Source organism: Corvus cornix, chromosome 2 (genome assembly GCF_000738735.6).
Source record: "Corvus cornix cornix isolate S_Up_H32 chromosome 2, ASM73873v5, whole genome shotgun sequence".
NCBI classification, from domain to species: domain Eukaryota; kingdom Metazoa; phylum Chordata; class Aves; order Passeriformes; family Corvidae; genus Corvus; species Corvus cornix.
In genome coordinates, this window is record NC_046333.1 from 3156873 (window position 1) to 3177433 (window position 20561).

The window sequence follows — 20561 nt, forward strand, 5'->3', positions numbered from 1 at the left end:
TGAAAAAAAAGTAGTTGCATAACAGCAAGGAACAGTTCACAAGAGCGACTGAAATTTGGCTCCAAAGCACTGGTGTGAAATGTGGACATCAGCACAAGTTGTCCAAAGCAGGACTTAGAACTTAATTAACCTTGCTGCTTCATTATTAGGGATCTCCATTTAAATTAATGATCCAAATTAAAGTGTTAAAATAGCAAATGGACCATCAGTATTTAATCATAAATGCTATTTCTGTTTGTCATTTACATTTTTAGCTTTTTTTTTCCCCACCCTGAAGAAAGGTTGATGATAACTGAGTTGGGAGACAGTTTGGAAATTCTGTTTTATAACTGGGGAAGGTATTTCAAGAATATTTTAAGTGGATATATATTTTAATTTCTATTTTTTCATTGATTTTTCCATATTGGACCATACTATATGGTTCATTCAGATTTAGTTTTCAGCAATTCATACTTTAATCAAGAACTACTGTCTAAGAATTGAAAAGAAATTAAAATCACATTTGAAAATGCACACAACACAATGTTTTAAGCCCCCATGCCCTGACTGAGGAAGGGAAAGCAAAGTTGCTCATGACATTGAATTTTATTTCAAATTAAGTGATGCCCTGAACAAAGAAAGTATCATGTGGTGTTAGTGAATCGACTGTGCTGCTCCTGGACAAAGAGTTCTTCCCAGTCAATTATTAGCATTTAAATTATACGCAGAGATATTTTAATCTCTTTCTGCTGCTAATAAAAAGAGCCTGACACCTCCATGGCATGAATCATATTTTGACTTCAGTCACTCTTTGGTCTCTTTGGTTAAAGATGAAGCCTGTACTGACTGCCCTCCTAATTCAGACGTAATAGAGTTTGCAGGTTTTTTTCCATGTTCTACCTCAGCTTCACAACACATTGTGACCTCTAAAGGTCCTCCCAGCTTCCAAATTGTGTATTTTTCTGGATGGTTTCAGTCAGCCTTGTTTTCTTGGAAATCAAAACTAAATTCCTGTGAGTGTGCTCAGGGTCTTTAATTGCCAGGATGGAGAGTGGGTGTTCAGCCAGCATGGTTTCTTCAGAAAAGACTAAAAAATTGATCTTACTGCTACAACAGTCCCATTTTTCAGCTAATTCCAGGTCATTCCCTTGCAAGGACATCCCATCTCTGGAAGTGTCCAAGGCCAGGTTGGACAGGGCTTGGAGGACCCTGGGATAGTGGAAGATGTCCCTGCCCGTGGCAGGGGGTTGGAATGAGATGAACTTTAAGGTCCCTTTCAACCCAAACTATTCTGGGACTCTGTGATTTCTTCCCCCCACAACCCCCCAAATCAGGTGCCAAATTTTCGTTTCAAAATTTACTCTGAATCGTGACAAATGTGGTGGTCGACGACTTTTGTCAAGATTTGTCTCTGAAGCGTGATTTCATGTTGCTTTTTTGGTTTTTTTTTTTTCCATTTCACTTCCTCAACCTTTCCTGTTACAAGCCTGTTTTGGGGGTTGGTGAGTCCCTTCCATGGCAGTGGGATTGGCTTTAAGGAGTGACTGCCCTCCATGCCCCACAGCACTGATGTCACAGGGATAACCTCCCAACTTGCTTCCATTTACTGGACACATTAAAAGTCCTGCAAGAGCTGTTCCTTCAGCTCCCACGGTGTCTGTGGATTCAAAAATGCCAACAAGTTTTAAGACAGATCCCTGTGATAAACAAAAATTCTGATATGCCAACGTGAGCTACAAAAGAGAAAAGAAAGACAACCCAGTAAAGAAACAACTCTTCTGAAGGAAAGTGCCAGTTGTACTCTGACTTCTGAATATCTCTAAAGCACTAAAAACAGACATGAAGAAAATGCGCTAAAATTGCTCTTGTTGTTATTGTCACTAAGGAAACAACTTCCCAGGAATCTGCAAGTGGAGTATACAGGCTCTTTGATGTGCAGCCACCTCTCTCTTCCAGAAAACCTCCAACCCTCTGGCAAATCAGGTCTGTCCACCAAGGGAGATCTCTCCTACCCTGTCTCAGCTGAGGCCTCACTTCATGTGGGGTTTGAACTCTGATGCTCCAGAAAAACCATAATCCAGACTTGCCAGAACATGCGATGTCAAAGCACAGAGTCATGACTAAACTGAGGGATTTTGCCTTAAGATACTTCTGCAATCCAACAGCACTTCCAGAAGAGCTAGAATAGCACAGGAGCTGGGGAATGTGGGAGGCACAAGGCAGAATTTTTTCTGTCTGTTCATTTGTGGTGTTTTTTCAGCCACACTTCACACACACCCCACACACACACGGTGACTGAGATGTGTGCTGGGTTTGGATTGAGGCAAACGGGTTTGTAGAAATGGTTTAACCTCTTCAGCCCTTCAAGCAGAGTGGCCATCTGCACACTGCTTGTTGGGAATGATGTATGAGATTGGATCACCTCTGATTTGAGCCCAGGCATTGTAAAGAAGAATCTTAGCTGACCTGCAAACCCATTCAACATGCCACGCAAATTATTTATCATTCATTTAATAATTATTTAATAACGGCTTAGTGACCAAATTCCAGGAGTTCAGGATCTTCTGTAGTGGTGTTTAATTTCCCAGCAACAGCACAGCCAATGTTTTCCAGAGTTGTAGAATCCCTTATGTCCCAAAAAGTTTGATAACATATTCTGCTGAAATACATTTAAATAGGAGCACACAGAGCAGATATCCCCTGTCAGCAGTTCTGCTGCAGACTAAGGAGCATATAGTGGCTAAATTAATTGAAAAGAGACAGCACAGAACAGGCAGCAACTAAAGAACAGAATTATTTTTTTAATTGCTGGGGACTAAGCCAAGACTTAAAGAAAATCAGTTAAATAGAACAGATGCAAAGGTTTCACTAATGTAAAATCATTTCAGAGCACTTGAACTTTGGAAATATTTTCTGGTTACCATGGACAGGTGTCCATGTCAGATCTGACTTCCCAAGGCTCCTTGGAGGACTAAAGCACTTTTATCCAAGAACCAGAACATGTCATTTAGACGAGTTTATTTCTAGTATGTCCTTATCTTCTTGCAGTCTCTAGTCTTCTATTTCCCTTCTCCTCGTGTAAAAGGGTGATCTGGCTCTCTGTAACTCTCCTTTCTGAGGTTTCTATGTAGACCAAAAATGCTTTAAAGGTCTAAAAGCAAAGCTGTTGTCCAAGTAAACAGCTGGACCACAGTGAATCCATCTGTCAATGGCAACAAGTCAATAACCACAGAGCAGTGCCCTACCGGGGTAAAAATCTCTCTGTGCAGCCAGCAAGGAGCCTTTGCTTTTATGTTGAACTCATCCCCACCTTTGGATCAGAAGTGATTTCTCAGCCACCTGTTTGTGAACAAGAAGGAGCTCGAGGAGTAGCCAACAACCAGCAGTGGTGGTTTCATAGCAGGGCAAGAAAATGGCTTTAATATTGTAACTACATCGTGAAATACATCAGGTTTGGAACCTTCCTTGGCCCTGAAGTCAAATAATGGCTTTGTCATCACTCTTAATCACTCTGCCAAACTGCTTCACCCCCAACTAGAACAGCCTCATCCCAACTGCCTGTGAAAACTCTCTGGGTCACAATGTTTGCAACTCCCATTTGCCTTCATTTGTCAAATACCTTATTTAGATATTGCCTAGAGAGTTTGGGTATCAGATTCTCCCAGGTTACTGCAGATTCTTACTGCTTCCCTCCCATCAGAGGCCTGGAAACGATTATCTGCCTTCCTCACCATTTCCAGTCTCATTGGTATTCATGCCAGTGCTGTCAAGCAAACGCACCTCTGCTGAAGAGATCTTAATGAAAACAGTTTCCCCTCATCTAGGGAGGTTCATTTCATCTCCAAAAGACAACAGAAATTTCTGTCACTGTGCAACGTGCAGATAAAAAGGCACAAATGCAAAACCCAAGCAACTGAAAAATGTTTGACGATGAGTCTGTGCCTGTCTGAGCACACGAGAACTCTGACTTGAGTTTTCCTCAGATAATTCCTTAACTACCAATTTAGGATAATGACAGTGACACTTTTAAGAAATCCTTTGGGAGAAGAGTAAGTATACACTTTTAAATTCTATAAACCTATGAAGAAAATACTTTGATCTTTTTTTTTTGCTTTAAATCTATTAACCCTATGTCCCATCCTTGACAAGGAAAGCCTTTGTTTTGTAAATCCATAAGGGAAGCTAAGAGAAGGTTTTACAAATCAAAGTGGATTTCTTCCAGTAGCTTCAGACGTGTACTTTGTGGATGTTTATAGATAACCAAGTCATCCCAGACTCCTGTAATGGACAGTAGGGGGGGAAAAAGCTATTATGGGGCACAAGACATCTGATTTACTATAATTTTTGCTTCAGGAAGAAAGAAATTAATTGAACTTCATATTCTTATGCTCCTTAGATATATCGCTGAAGTTTATATCTATGTAGATGTGATGGAGAGTCTATTTACAAGGATGTGTAGTGCTAGGACAACAGAAGGTTTATGTGGGGTATCAAGGAAGAAATTTTTCCCTCTGAAGTTGGTGAGGTGCTGGAACAGGTTTCCCAGAGAAGGTGTGGATGCTTCATCCCTGGAAGTCTTCAAGGCCAGGATGGATGGGGCTTGGGGCAACCTGGGATAGTGGAAGGTGTCCCTGCTCATGGGTTGGGTTGGAATGAAATTATTTTCAAGGTCCCTTCCAAGCCAGGCTATTCTACGATTCCATGACATGGATATATTGTAGAAATTTACTCAAAGTGTAGTTCTCCAGGTGTCTTGTGCCGGGTGTTGTGATTTTGCAATAGAATTTCATTGTTACTGGAGCAACACGTTGAATAAATCCCCAAATGAACAAAGAAGTTTCTTAGAATGATTTGTCTAAATGATTTATTTTGAAAGAATTCAAAGAATGTTGGTAGAATATTTGCTACGAGACATGTTAAGAACTTGGGGTCATGTCTTATTTATCCCATGGTATTGTTGTAAAGCCAAGTTGCAACAAGCAGGACAAATATATCTGACAAATATTTCAACATTGCTGACATTAAGAACACGGGTTCCTTCCCTGAGCTCATTGCACAACACCATGTAGGAGCTCTTCCAAAGCTGCTCACAGGAAACTCAGAGGGGAAAACTCAAAACAACAGGTGAAGAAAAGTGTAGGTCACGCTGTGCTCCTCCTGGTTTGTGTTGTAATTCATGGGTCACTGAAGGCAGCAGTGTGCTGAGAGAGGCAATAAAGAATGAAGTGTGGGATCGTATAGAACATTTTGTAAAACCAAGCTTGAAAATACAGAGCTGCCAGCCATGGAGCTGATGGTGATGCTGGCTGAAGTAATGGTAAGAACAGCCTGAATCGCAACTGGACAAAGAGGGAACACAGCAAAAAAGGGGTAGAGAATGATAATAGCACAGAGGGCAGTGGAAAGCACTTGGAGGAGTGTGCATTGTTTTACTATGTTGCACATTTGATCATTAAATGGACTGGCAAATCACTGTGGTTCCTTTTGGTGAGAGTGGAAGACTTTACATCTCTTTCTTAGAGATGAGAACTTTGTTGAAGGCTAAGTCCAGCTTCAGATGATCTCACTACTACCTGCCCAATTTAGAGCACATCAGTATTTTTCTTCCTTCTTCATGTTCCCTTACATCACTCATTTTTCTTAGCCTTCTTCAACTTAGAGGAGAAAAAATTGCCACAAAGGTTAACACAATGTTTAGAATTGCTGAAAATAAAGGCAGGAGAATGTCGGGACAACATCCTGACCTATGCTGCTCCAGCAGCAAAGCCAAGTCTTGAGATGCATTTTGAGGAAAGATGGAAATTATTACTTTCTTCAATAAGTAAAGAAATTAATGGAAATTATTGCCTTCTTTACTCAGAGGATGGTGGGGCACTGGAACAGGTTGCCCAGAGAAGTTGTGGATTCCCCTTCTCTGGAAGTGTCCAAGGCCAGGTTGGACAGGGCTTGGAGCAACCTGGGGTAGTGGAAGGTGTCCCTGCCCACGGCACGGGGTGGAACTGGATGGGCTCTAAGGTCCCTTCCAGCCCACACCATTCTATGATTCTCTGATTCTCTCATTCTATGTTGAGGGCAGCTGCAGAGATGTGAAGGAACACAGTAGGCTCAGCCATCCTCAAGCCTGTCTTCTTTATCTTTGCCATTCCTGATAAAAATGCACTAAAATGATGAATACAGGCCTTGCTTTCGTCTGCTCTTCTGCCTGTTGCAGGCCAAATGCAAACACAGAGGCACTAAAGGTGGTGATATTTAAGTCACACAGAAACAGTAGCACATTACAGGGATGCATTTTGGAAATGGCAAGGACGTGGCACAAGTACAGAAAAATTTGGCATGTTGAAACCAGCCCATGAATCAGAAGCTGTAATATTTTGGGTTAAAGCTCTCAGAGCTGATTTATAAAATGCCAGTTTGAACATGCTGCTGAAGAGACTGATATGGATTATCTTGGCCATGCACTCAGACATGCCTGCACATCCCTGCCAGTCTGGCCAGGCTACATGGAATAGGGAGATCTGTTAACTTTCCTTTTTTCAGATCATCGTATCTGGCTTACCTGGCTCTTCCTCAGCACTCACTACCCTGTATTCCCCCATAGCTAATGGAGCTAAAAAGGATGTCCAATCCAGTAAATTTTAGAGACCAATTTGGGATCAAAAGAATCAAAATCTGGATTCCACAGGTTTCATTGTTGTAAAGACAACATTTAAGAAACACCATTTAGTTCTGCCCTATGTGTATCTGCACACAGAAAAATGTTGTATTTTAGAGCAAGTAGTTATAAAAGAAGCAAAAAGGAAATTATATAAAATTACATATGATTGCCAGAAAATTCACACAAGCCCTGGTTTAAACAAAAGCGTTTTTAAACTTCGACATTTCGGTGAATGACATTCATTATGGAATAGTCTGACAGTTCATTAAGCAGAATATCAGGTTAGAGTTCCTCCAGTCAGTGAAGAAATGAACTGCATGTTAATGTTCAGGTGAACTTCCTTCTCACCTTTTTAGAAAATAACTGTGAGTTCCAAATTATCTAAGTGATCTGGTTGAGCTATCATGTTGTTGGTTTCATACCCATATTTTTCATGACATTTCACACACTAAACTTCTTCTGGCTGTGAATGGATTTGGCAAAGAGTCACACCCATAGTACTGCATAATGCAGTGTACATGAAAATATGCATAATCTATTTATTGAGGTCTGCCTCAGAAGCTCTTTGGGAATAACAGAGTAACTAAATTATGTCCTTGTTCTAATTCAGTAGGGACAGTGGGAAAGAAAGCAAGAGGTCGACGTAATGGTCTATCAGGAGAAAAAAAAATTAAATCAAGACCATGTTAAAAGGGAGACTTTTAGTTTGGAGAAACCATTTTTATTTGTGCTAGGAAGATGTAAGGCTTATTTTTCCAGATGGATCCTGGGAAGTTAAAAGAACATTTTTCTTTCAGGGAGAGTTTCATCAGAGGTTTTTCAAACTGATGCACATAAACCTCCCAAGAAGACCTGGAAGAGGCTGGGTGTATCAGAAGAATATTAAAGCTGGAGCTGTGCAGAGTTTTGCTCTAAATAGGCCATGTTTTGCTTTAATCACCTTGGACCCACCTCTGTGTTTTCTGGAGACAGAGAACATGCCAGAAAAACGGTAACAGACAAAAGCCACACAAACCTTCACCAAAGAAAGTGTGTAGTAGAAATTGTTCATTCCAAACAGGAGAGTTTGGAGAAACTGAAACAATCAGGTAGTAAAGCCAACAGCACTTTGGAACCTGGACAGAAAGGTCTTTTCTCTTTAAAAATGCAAAACTCCACAGAACCTACATCTCAAGGAAGCTGGGAAAAGGAGTCGCAAGGAAAAACTCCAGACCGGAGATGGTGAATCACAAACATTCAAAGAATTCAGCAGTTCTTTCTCTCCCTAGAAGGAGAGCACAATCTGGGCAACAAAAGCCAGGAGCTGTCAGTGGTAGCTGAATCTGGAAAAAGTCAAATTCAGTCTTGGGGTTGTCTCATGAAAAAATGATTCCAGGAATTATTTGGAGCTAAACAGATACAGCTGCAATGTAGCTGCTTTATTTTTTTTTTTCTTTTTTGTGCCCCAGTAGCTTAACTGTGATCCCAAGACAGAAACACAAAAAGGTATTTTTAAGCCCTGCATGAAAGTATATGAAAATCAACCAATTCTTTGTGTGTCTGGTAAGAGCACTGAGACCAAGATTTGATCAGTCTCATTCTACACCATCAGGAGGGATCAGAGAGCCAGAACAGGACTCAGACAGCAAATGAAACCATCTATGTGGTGTTTATTGAAGACTTTTTAGGCTAAAGAGCTGCAGAGCTCAGTCCATAGTAGATAACTGTATTTATCCACATTGACTGGGCACTGGCCAAAGGCCAGAATCAGGAGCTGAAACGCTGGTGTTCGGTGCACCAACACGCCAGCGTATTTAACCTGCCCTCACACAGAGGGGAAATGATGTGCTGTAGATAAACACCATGCTGACAAATCCCTAATGGAGGTTGGATACCCCAGGGGATCTCAAACGACACTTAACACCTATGCTGAAGTGGCTGAATCATGTCCTAAATCTGCTTTTATTGTAATAGCAGTTTCTGCACTCAGATACAGGCAGACACTTCAAAACCCACACCCATCTTGAGGTGTCTTGATCTGTGAGCTGGATCCCATTTTGGGTCAGCATCATAAAAATTACCTTAGCTAAAGGGACCTGCAAGTTCCGTACAGAGGAAAGAGTTGAATACCAGAGGTGAAAATCTGTCAGGAATACACTTGCTGGAGGGACAAAAAGGCTGTAATGTGCTTTTCTTCTCCTCTTCTGAATGAAATTCAGACTTTGGGAGCCTGTGAAGGCTCTGTTCCATGACTATCATTGCTACATCCAGCTGTGTAGCAAACAAACAACAAGCCAGAGAACAAAAAGCTGGAGAATACAGAGCAGCGTCCAGAGGCTTGAATGATGCAGAGAAACAACTTCCACATGGCCAATATTGGCTTTCCGCTCTGCTCCCTCCCCGCAGCCACCAAGAACTATTCTCTAATGAAGTTCCTTCCAGCTGTTCGCCCACTGTACGTAATCATCTCGGCTCACAAACCCATTCAGCAGCACAAAAACCCCATCCAGGCTGTCAAAAGCCATGAAACCCAAATGAATGAGTGTGGCTTGTGCCATGCAAGGCTCCAGTGACAGCTGTGACACATTCGCAGCCTTAGTCATGAAGAGCTCCAGCATCTGCGGTATTTTGGATGCTCTCTCATCTCCTCTGCATCTTAAGTTAGAGCACAAAACTCCTGGAAGGAATCCAAAGATCCAGCTCTCTAAAACACAGGAAATGAGTAACTTCACTAACTTTAACTTGGGTCTTTAAATAATGCACTTGTGCTGGCTTCTTTATAGAATTTGTTTCTAGGCCAAGAGAGAAAGTTCTGTTGTGTGTCCAAAATCTTAGATACAAATTAAGCCCAAGCTCATATTTGGCTTTTGGTACTAATTGCATCAATTTAAGAATGCAGATGCATGTCAAATTTCATTATTACAAATATTTTGTTTTAAAAGGAAATGCTTTTTACTTATTACCATGACTGTGCCATTTTATGTTTTTGCTAGAAATAAAAAGCACCTTCTCTAAATCCACTTCAAAAATGTGACATTAAGAACAGAAGCAGAAATATTGTGATTTAATAAAGTCTTTCCATTCCAGGAAAAGGAATTCGGAGTTAAGGATATCTTAGCTATTTTAAACTCACTTTCCAAATATATATAATTTATTTCTGCTGTGGAGAAATGTAATTCTTACTGCTACAACTTTAACTCCAGTCTATATATCAATGTGTCCTGAGAGATTCATGTTTTTATTTCTTTGCATTATTTGGTTTTCAGTAAATAATTTTAAAGGCCATAGTGAAGGAAGAAGGCGGTAGTTAAATCTATTTATCAGTGGACTTTGTTAGCTTAGCACAGAGGGTGAAAGCATTAAAATGAAAAAGCACTGAGCTGTTGATATATGGCAAAAAGCTGGCTTTTAGGTCACCTACTTCTGAGCACAAGGGCTCCAAGCTGGTCAAAATGTATTTCACAAGGTGCCAACCCTGAGCTAATGAGTTCTGGTCAGCATTCATCTCCAGCTCCGTCCAACTTCCAGTGCAGCCATTCCCATCCAGGGCAGAGCAGATGAATTTGGAGCATTGCACAGCTCCTGCCTGGCTCGGAGAATGGGCAGAGCCAGCTTGTGTGTGCCCACAGAAAATCATGTCGCTGTCCTAGATGTGTCCCTGTGCTGATGTGTCCACAAAACCACAGCCGAGCTTCAGCTGGCAAATCCCTCTGAGTAACTGGATAGAAGAAGAAAGTGTTGATACACTAAGGAAGCCTATCAGGTTTAAAAAAAATCAATGAATAATTAAGAAACAAAACCCAAAAAAGGATAATTAGGTAGGATATTGTCTGGCACAAGTGGCAGCATGGAGAATTCTCTTCATGGAATAAGGGGAAGATGTGGATGAGGAAGATGTGGGGTCCACCACAGCAGTCTTGGGCTTTTCATAAAACTTACTTGTGAGCTAGCAAAATATTACCAGCCTTCCCCTCCAAAGAAAGATGGGAGCAAGAGAGGAATTTCACTTCCTGGGGATGCCTCTGGGATACCATGGAAGGCTCCCTCTGGCTGGTTGTGAATGTGTATCTGAGTCAGCTGCTGCAAGAACCTCCACAGGGTGATTCATCTGACCCACTCCAGGATGGGATGAACTGCTCTCCTCACTCCTAATACCGTGAATTAGGGTGATTGGCTTGGATGTGAGAATTCAGTTGTCAGATGCTTTCTGAGAGTAGATGAGCATCATCCAGGCAGCCAAACACTTCTGAGTGAGAAAGCCTTCCCTCCACAGGAAATGAACAATAGTTTAGCCAGGGGATCATTTGGGGACAAGTTTCCTCTTGACAATGAGTGAATTTATACATCCTCTGCTCCTCAGAGATGGACCCAATGATACATCTGCTCCCCAGAAACAAACAACTTGATTCAGTCACATTTCCCTTCAATACAAAATTTTTTCTTAAGGATCCTCACAGAATCAGGTTGGACAATGCACTGTCCCTTGCAGGGACAGAAAGTAGCAACACGTGCCTCATTGTGAGCAACAAATGAATAGAAATAAAAAATCCAGGCTATTAACCCACCACACAGATTAAAACATCTTTTCCTGCCCTAACCCTCAGCTCCATTTAGCAAACCAACAAATCATAAATAGCAGACCATAATTATCCTTCCATTTGCAGCTCCCGTGCAATCATGACCCAAACATCTCTAATGGGGTGCAAAAGCCACTGTGACTGAGGCATACTTCTTGTGAAATGCCTCAAACTGGATGGACAAACCTGCAAACAGACCTGGTGATGTTTAATGTGTGCTCAGTAAGGAGCACTTAGACGCCAACGTTCCCAATGTGTTATAAAACAAATTATTATTATTGCTATTGCCATAATTATCATTAAGAAGAATTTGACCATATACATATTAATCCCCTTTTCTCTCAGTTTTAGAGTGAATTATCAATTACATTAGCAAAAATTAGAACTATTGAGTTATTTGTTGGGTATTTCAGTGCTTGTTTTCTTTTGGGGTTTTTTAACAATGGCATTAAGCAGAGGTTTTTCCACCTTTTAAAACATTTTTTTTTAAAAAATATGGCAATTAAAGAGATGAGAGTAGTTTCAGATCATAGCTGTCTATCAAAGAGTAAAACATGACCCCTGAATGAGCAGGGATGAGACTGCCAGAGTGTCTCCAGGGCAGATAAACTGAAGAATTTGTATTCAACAGTAGCCTGGAACCAAAGCAGCAAACAAGAGTCCCTGCAGCTGCGTATTTCTGCAGGACCCTTTCTGAGGGAATATTCCTCAGCACAACAGCCACATTGGCTTTAAATGCTCTGCAGGGTGATGTTTCCACGTTTTCTTTGGGAGATGGAATGGTTTAGCTCGTCCTAAGAAGTTCAGCCCTGAAATTATTAATGCAACTACTCTGGAGATGAGCTTGCAGGGGGACACAATCACTGAGCTGCAGCAAGTTACATAAACAAGGCTTGAACAACCCAGGGAGTTTTATACTCATTCCTGGTTTGCCTTGTGCAGATAAAAGTGCAAGCCTAAGAAGGCAGATAACAAATGGAGAGAGCAAAAGGTGGTCAGAGAATGAAACACCAGCAAAGCAATGGGGTGAGGGGCAGACAAACAGCCATGAAGCTTCTGAAAAAAAAAATCTACCTTTTTCCCCATATATTTGTGCCCACTCAATTACAATCCAAACAGTGTTTCAGCAGCCACGACAGACACAGGAATTCTAGTACTTGTAGTGTTGTGGAAAACTACCAAACACATTTCTGTATGCAAAGCATTCCTTAAGAACAGAACAAGTTCAGCACCAAGGGAAAGTCTCCTCGGGGATACTCTGAACCAGACAGTTTCAGTGGTGCCACAGCTCACCCTGACGAGACAGTGTCAGCAAAGATGACTTTTGAGTTGTGGATAGCAAAAAAGAGAGAGCTCCTCACTGCTGCATATACATCCCTTTCAGCAGAGCTGTTCCACTTCTGTCCTGATGTGGAAAATTCACTCCAAAATCCTGTTGACTGCAGTGTGTGCCGAAGCACAGATGGTATGGGATTGGCTGGATGTGAAGGGAGCAGAGGAAATGGAAACAAGGAAACACAAGCCAACAAAAAAATTCACTTCATTGACTTAAAGATTGTGGCTGCACTCTCTGGGCCAAAGAATTGGGTGAAATAAAATTCAGTATCTCCACTGACTTCCATATCCTCAGATCAGTTTTCCTCTCCTGGGAATGGTGGCAAATAAGCAATTTCTCTGTCAAATCAGGACTAACTGCAAGACCTGGTATTTCTGCAGGTTTCACCACCAGATATGAGTTGCAGCATGATCCTGCCCTGAGTTCACTTTTTCTCAGTGCTTCTTAACTCAGATACTCTGGTTTCATTAAAAGATAATCTGAGCTAATTTAGGAATCAGACTGTTTGTACTACGTGTGCTCAGAAGGAAGGAAAGGCAAACAAAATCTGCTACATTGGAATGAATCATCTCAGGGACACAGGGCTCAACTTAGCAAAGGCACAGGCACATATGGAACTCAACCCTGGGAAAAAATATCTCCAGGATGCCGCCTCAGTCAGCCAAATGAGGAGAGACACGATGAACAAAGGTCTGAACGTGCTCAGCAGCGCACCCCACAAGCTCAGAAATCTCAGGTTTTCTCTGCCTGGTAGCATCCCACAACAGAGCTCCTGCCTCCGTGTTTGTGAGCCTCACAAACACCGACAGCAGCAGGTCTGGGCAGCTCCGTGAGGCTGTGGCACCACCGTGCCAACATCAGACATCTTAAACCCACAGGGAGAAAGGAGCCCTCCAGTTTGCTGCAGGGACCCCAAAGGATGATGGAAAGCTAAAGCCAAGGAGCGATCACAAAGCCTGCTTAAAGAGAAATAAGTGTGTTTATCACAAGAAAAAGCCCCCCGTGACCTTGAAGGCTGTGCAGTGCCCATGGTTATCCTCCCAGCCCTTCACACATGCCTTTGGATGGAGAGAACAAAACAGCGGAAATCTTCCGCCCTGCGCTGCCCGAGATAAATGGCCGGGACAAAACCAGATCAACTGGAGCTGTCCTGAATGACAGCAAAGCAGCAAGCCTTGCCCGCAGCACACGGAAACAAGTGGGAATAAAGGTGGAAGACCACAACCCAGACACAAGCAGACACATCAACTTGAATCCAACTCCCGTTTTTGCCCTGACCAGCATTCCTTAATCATTCACCAAATCGGAGCAGCGTTGCCTTACCCATACGATAGGACAACTTCTTCCAAGCCAGCTCCAGGGTGTTTGGCATTAGCCAGAGATGCTTGTGTAACACCTCCCTGCTCTGCAGCTACACCAGGAGCACTTTCAGGAGTTTGCCTCCGTGCTATCATTAACCTCCAGTAATCCAACATTCCCTTGGATTAGCCATGGAAGCGTTTCCCTGCTGTACCTGACCAGTGCTGCATAGGCTGAGCAGAGGAGAGAGGGGGCTGTGCACCCAAATAACAGCAAGTGCAAATCCATTTGTTTTTTTGACTCCAACAGATTAAATAAAAAAATCCAACAAGCTGCTTCAGTTACATATTGCTGTACCAGTCCACCACTTGCATTGTAATTAACATGCACCAGACAGATGGTAATTGATAATTCCCTGGGAAAGAATCACGTCACTTTGCTGCCTTATTCACTTTAGTTAAGATTTTCTTCTTATTATAGCTACCTCCAGTGCTACTCCAATACATCCCTCAAGCTAAAGGCCAGATTCTGTTCACCTTCAGATCAGAGGCAGAAGAAATCCACTTCCAGGGAGTTCTTCCAGATCTGCTGCTGTGTAAGTGGGATGATCGTGTAGCCATAAACACCCGTGTGTCACTAATCAAATCTCCCTTTTTTCCCGTGCATTTTCCAGCTCTGCACAGCAAGCTGCATGATTGCATTCTGTTCCTCTCACTGGCTGTAAACTCCTCAGATTCCAGCACATACCTGAACGCTGGACATCCTCAATTCAGAGCACAGCGGAAAAGAGCCTGTCCTGTGTGCCATCCCCCTGACTGGAGATGTGCTCTGCATGAAGATGGTATTATTAGAACCAGCTGTTCAAACACTGATAAGAAGTGCCCAGACGCACGCGAGCAGAGGTCAAAGGCACACTAACCGCAGTTTTCCCTTACTACCCCACAGTAAAAACAAGCGAGTCCTGCTGCACTGCTTTGAAGGGTGAATCAGAGTTTCTGCGGCAGGTGAAGATGCAGAGCTGCATCGGGAGCCTTGAGCTCGGAAATGCCGACAGCGGCGGCGGGGCTGTTAGCAATCAGGTTTTATTTACCAGCCATATTGTGTTAAAATCAGACGCGATTCCCATACCGAGCGCCTTAACCTGTCACCGCCTGCGAAGGGAGATTGATTTGTTTGCAAAGAACCAAATCTATCTGGAGGACGCATCCTCCGAGCCTGCCGAAGGCAGGAAGCCCGCATGCAATTCCCCCCTAAAGAAGTATTCCAGGACCTGGGGACGCCGAGGGACGAGCCGGTAAATCAATGTCACTCGCAGACAAGCCGCCGGCTCCTTTCCCTCGCCGGCTGCGGCAGCGCCGCTGTGGCATCCCCGGGCTCGGGGGATGGGGCTGCCCCGGGAGGAGCGGGGGGAGGCCGGGGAAGGACTCACCATTGCAGCAGGGCTCGTCCCGGCGCTGGAGATGCCGCATCCCCGCGGGGGGACAGTGGCCGCGGGGGACAGTGGCCGCGGGGAGCCGGTCCGGCCCCGCTGCCCGCGCTGGCTCCGAGCGGCCGCGGCCGCGCTCCCCCCGGCCGGAGGAGGGGTCGGCGCCTCCGAAGGGAATCCAAATTCCTCCTCCCTCGCCTGCCGGTCATGTCCAGGCTGCCTTTGCTCAGGGGATGGGCCAGCTCCTGGCCGTGAAGGAATTTGCCATCGCTAAATCAAAAAGAAAAATAAAAAAAAAAAAACAAACAAAAAAACCCCCACCAAAACCCAAACAACAACAAAAAAAATAAAGCCAAGAGGGGAGGCGGGATATTTTAAAACTTTTTTTTTTCCTCTCTATTTTTTGTTTTTTTCTTTTTTAAGGGGGGCTGTCGGTGCTCGGGGCGGGGCGGGGAACGAGAGGGGTGCTCAGGCTGGCTGAGATGCTGTGCCGGGGTGAGATGCTCCGGTGCGCTCGCCCCTGCCTCTGTGCCTGTGTGTGATTCTCATACCCAGACAATGCTCTGCAAAGCGAGCTGGTCCTGCGGAGAAATGCAAACACCTCCTCCCCCGAGTGCCTGAGCAAAGGGAAAGCGATACGGAACCAATAGCTTCTCCTTGGCTGCTCTCATTAATATGGAGGAGAAAAAGAAACCAATGAGGAGGAGCGGGAGGAGGGATTTATTCAAATCAAATTTCTTAAATCGAACACCCTTTCCCCTTTTTTTTTTTTTTCCCTTCTCCCACCTCCCCCAATTCTGCCTTCACTCTGTCACCTTAACCCCGTTTCTGCTGTCCCAGAAATTTTTATTTCCTGTATCATTACTGTGACAGGGTCAGCAGCACACGGCGATGGGAGGGAGGTTGGTATCGCTGCTGGGAGGGAGAGGGGGCTGTGCGAGGGAGGATGAAGGGAGCCAGTTTCTCCCGGACCTGCGGAGTTGATTGCAAAGACAAGCGATAAAGTAGCTGGAGTTGTCAGGGAGGGGAACTGAGGGGGAGCAGAGCAGGAATTCCAGCTGGAAGCAGCATTTTTCAGATGGTGTTTGCAGATGGGCAGGTGGCCTGTGCCCAGGCTGAGCCCTCTGAGCTTGGGGAAAGGATTCTCTCCCCTCCCACAGCAGATGCACACCCAGGGAGGGAAGTGACTGCCCAGGAACAGCAGCACCTGCGCTGTCCTGCAGTGCCACAGAGCTACCCAGCAACGGGATCCCTGGAACAGCAGCTCAGGAGTGGCACCTGTTGCTGGAAAACCAGTGGAGGGGAGCTGTAAGGAGGGCTGAGATGGCTGCGAAGAGGGGATGTCCAGCTGGTTCCCTGCCCGGTACCTGCAGAAGAGCAGGGTGTCACATGTCAAGAGCGTCCAGGCACTGCTCCCTTCTGCACAGTGCTCGAGGGGAGGCTCTCCAGACCTGGAAAATGACCACTAAAGGAGCCTGAGCTCCCATCCTGTGCCAGGGTATCCCATGGGGACACTTGGCCCCACACTGATTTTGCTGCTGTTAACCATGCTGCTCTCAGGCCCCCCAGATCCGTGCCAAGAGTCTGAGATGCTGAATGCCCACATCCTTACCCAGATTCGGAGATGTGCTGGAAGAGCAGCTGCCTGCTAATGAGGTTCTTCTAATTACCCTGAAATTCCATGACACCTGCATACATACTACTGCTCCTCCTGTTGTGGAAGCCCTGTCCTCTGCTTATCTTTCCATAGGATCACAGAATCATTAAGGTTGGGAAAGACTCCCGAGGTCATTGATTCCAACCTTTAACCAAACACCCTCTTGTCAACTAAACAGAGCACGGAATGCTGTATCCAGTCATTCCTTGGACACTTCCAGGGAAGGAGAGTCCACCACTTCCCTGGGCAGCCCATTCCAGTGCTTGACAACCCTTTCAGTGAAAAAATTCTTCCTGATGTCCAACCTGAACTCCCCTGGCACAGCTTGAAGCCGTTTCCTCTTGTCCAGGGAGAAGAGACTGACCTCCACCTGGCTACAACCTCCTGTCAAGGAGTTGTAGAGAGTGATAAGGTCTCTCCTGAGCCTCCTTTTCTACAGGTTTTTACCCTTTCCCCTTCATTTTCTGCATCTCCCATCTTCAATTTCCCATAGCACGACTTAATTTCAGCTCCTCCTTGCCTTCACCCTAATTCCTTTAAACAAAGGAGAGAAAAAAAGGCAATTTTGTCATAAAATCAACTAAATCCGTGACCTGCTCAGCGTGGAAAGCCCTGGCCCAGTTCCTGTGTGTCCCTGTGGCTCTGAGCCCAGGTGCAGGAGCCTGGAGGGCACAGCCCCCCAGCAGAAGCAGCAGCCCCGCCAGCCCTGCTCCAGTCCCTTGGCACAGTCACAGCCCCGTGGCTGCTCAGATGCCTCCTCTGGAGAAAACCTTGTACAGACACGCTGTGAATGCACTCAGCTCTGGTTTTGTTCCAGCACCATGGAGCAGACTAAAGAATCAACCAGAACTTTCAAAGCTTTCTTTTGGATGTTTTCCTCCAGGCCTGCCATCTTCTCTAGTCACATCTCACAGCTTTTGGTAACTTTACTGGATAAGAGACGAAAGAAAACAAATGAAAGATTATAGAATCATAGAATGATTTATGTTGGAAGGGACCTTAAAGATCACATTCCAACCCCCTGCCATGGGCAGGGACACCTTCCACTATCCCAGGTTGCTCCAAGCCCCGTCCAGCCTGGCCTGGACACTGCCAGGGATCCAGGGGCAGCCACAGCTTCTCTGGGCACCCTGTGCCAGGGCCTCCCCACCCTCACAGGGAAAAATTTCTTCCTAATATCCCATTTAACCCTGCCCTCTTTCAGTTTAAAGCCATTCCTCTTTGTCCCATCACGTCATGTGGTATTCCAAAGTCCCTCTCCAGCTCTGCTGGAGCCCCTTTAGGCACTGAAGGGGGCTCTGAGCTCTCCCTGGAGCCTTCTCATCTCCAGGTGAACACCCCCAGCTCTCCCAGCCTGTTTCCAGAGCAGAGGGGCTCCAGCCCTTTGATCAAATTTGTGGCCTCCCGTGGACTCTCTCCACATGTCCACATCTTTCTTATGTTGGAGATGCCAGAGCTGGACCCAGCTCTCCAGGTGGGGATTCACCAGAGCAGAGTGGAGGGAGAGAATCCCCTCCCTCAACTTGCTGCTCAACTTTTTTTGATGCAGCCAGGGCACAATTGACTTTCTCGGCTGGGAGTGCTCAGTGCTGGGTCATGTCCAGCCTCTCATCCACCAACACCTCCAAGTCTTCTCAGGGCTGTTTTCAATCCATTCCCTGCCCAACCTGTTTTTATGCTTGGGATCGCCCCAACCCAGGTGCAGCACCTTGAACTGGGCCCTGTTGCACTCCAAGAGGTTTGCACAGACCCTCCTCTCCAGCCTGTCCAGGCCCCTTTGGATCCATCCCTTCCCTCCAGCGTGTCCACCACACCACCAGATCAGTGTCATTGGCCAAATTCCTGAGGGTGCACTCGATAATGAAGGGCATTAGATGATGTAGGACAAAAAGCCCTCCACAACACAATGTTTGTTCTTCCCACAAAAAAGCATCTATGTTCACTCTGCGGACTTAAAGGACCTCTTCCCCTGCTCCAAAAAAACCCACGAGAAAACAAAACCAAAACCCTGTGTTCTCTCAAAACTCCCAGAATTTATGGCAGTCCTGCCTCAAAAGCCCTGCAGTGAGATGCTGCCTTAGCTTGCAAAGCATGGAAGAAGACTCCCAGGTGTTCAATTATTATGTGCTGATCCAACATCTGCTCCCTATCTTTCCCAGGAGAAGGGCAGTGGGCCAAAAGAATCATCTAGTGGCCCATATCCAGCAGCAGTTGGATGACCTTAGATGATCTCAGCTGATTTTAGTATCAGGTTTCCTACTGAAGTAGTCAGGAGAGTCTATCCAAGAACTTTGTTCCCCAAAGAAGTCCATTTTTATGAGTAGAAAAACAATTAAGCCACTTCCCGGTAAATGGTGTTTTATTGTCATCCTCCTGAGCAGTCTATTAAATAGGTCTTTATTATTTGTGTGTAAAGCACAATAACCATTCTCTTGGCTGGTATGAGGGACTGAGGGGGGCAGGAGGAGGCTTCCTGAGGGCAAAGTGTGAGTTCCTGCTGATCCATCCTTCCACCCATCCATCCATCCATCCGTCCTCCTACATGTGTGAGCTGGTTGCAGGAATATGTGCTGAGACTGGGTTAAAGGTATTTTATTAGGAAGTCCTTGCTTTTTTATTCTGACACCTGCGGTGTGATTTAGTTAACTGGACAACTGGGTCTGAGCTGGCCAAGCACCTCTGCCTTCATTTTAAGTTCAGGTGTTATCAGTGCAGCCACTGGAATATGAGGCATGATCCATCCCAGCCCAAGGAGATACTGAAAGCAGCTCCAAGGAGCTGTGCCTGTTTCTAAATGTGCCTGTTTCTCTCCACTCTAGACCTCTAATGGTTAATGAAATGAATCCCTCTTTCACTATCAGGTTTGACAAGCCTGGAATATTGAGGCTCACCCACATGTCTTGTTCTGCTCTGCTGGACAAGAACTGCCTCCAGATAGAGCCACAGCCTGCCACCCACACTGAGATCCCTCCTGCCAAGCCTGACTGGCCTGCAGATCCTCTGGTGTGATGGTCAAGCTGTGCTGGGCATGCAAAGGAGACCCAGAGGAGAGGAAAGTTCTCTTGTGCAGTGTGAGGTTGAAAAATACCTCGTGACAGGTGGGACCCTCTGGTCTCCATATTCCTCAGTCACTTCCCACCAACCAGGAGATTCCCAACAGTCAGAAAGGGGCAATTCCTCGTTCCTGAGGACAAGATCTGGTGGGAGTATGATGCAGACAGTGCAGTCATTTGTTCCCTGTTTAGCCATGTAAGTGAGCTGTACTGTTCAAAGGCATTTCTGCTCGTAGCACTGTGTCCAGAGCCAGCGGGATGCAGTATCCTGAATCCCTCACCTGCTGTGGTCTGCTGGGGCAGTCCTGGTGGGTAGACAAAGCTCTGCACCACGGTGTTAAAAGGCAGTGACTCAAACCATGAACCTGAAGAGCAGCAGGTATCCCATTGTGTGACTGCTTTTACCTCTTAGTAAATATAAAGTAGCTTAGCCCCCAGAGCTGTGCACCTCAGGAGGCTGGAAGGTGTGAGAGCAGCCACCAGTGAGAGCTGAGGTGCTGGAAATTCCATCCCAGGTGAGCGGATGGGAGGCCATTCGGAGAACTGAGCGGCCCGGCCCGGCCCGGCCCGCGCAGCCCCAAACGCGACCCCGGGAAGAGC

The 20561-nt window shown here is 45.3% G+C and overlaps 1 protein-coding gene across 9 annotated transcripts in view; it reads right to left on the bottom strand.

Moving 5' to 3' along the window:
* Positions 1–15886, bottom strand: part of ADCYAP1R1 (ADCYAP receptor type I) — a 137719-nt gene extending 121833 nt beyond the window's left edge. For 7 of the 9 annotated variants that reach the window (XM_039549641.1, XM_039549640.1, XM_039549639.1 and 4 more), the window contains exon 1: positions 15255–15601. The gene's annotated coding sequence lies outside the window, so the exon portion shown is untranslated. Of the gene's footprint in view, positions 1–14572; positions 14596–15254; positions 15602–15802 lie in introns of those variants that run through there. The other 2 variants (XM_039549635.1, XM_010394794.3) reach the window with 2 other exon arrangements.
* Between the last annotated feature and the right edge of the window lie 4675 nt (positions 15887–20561).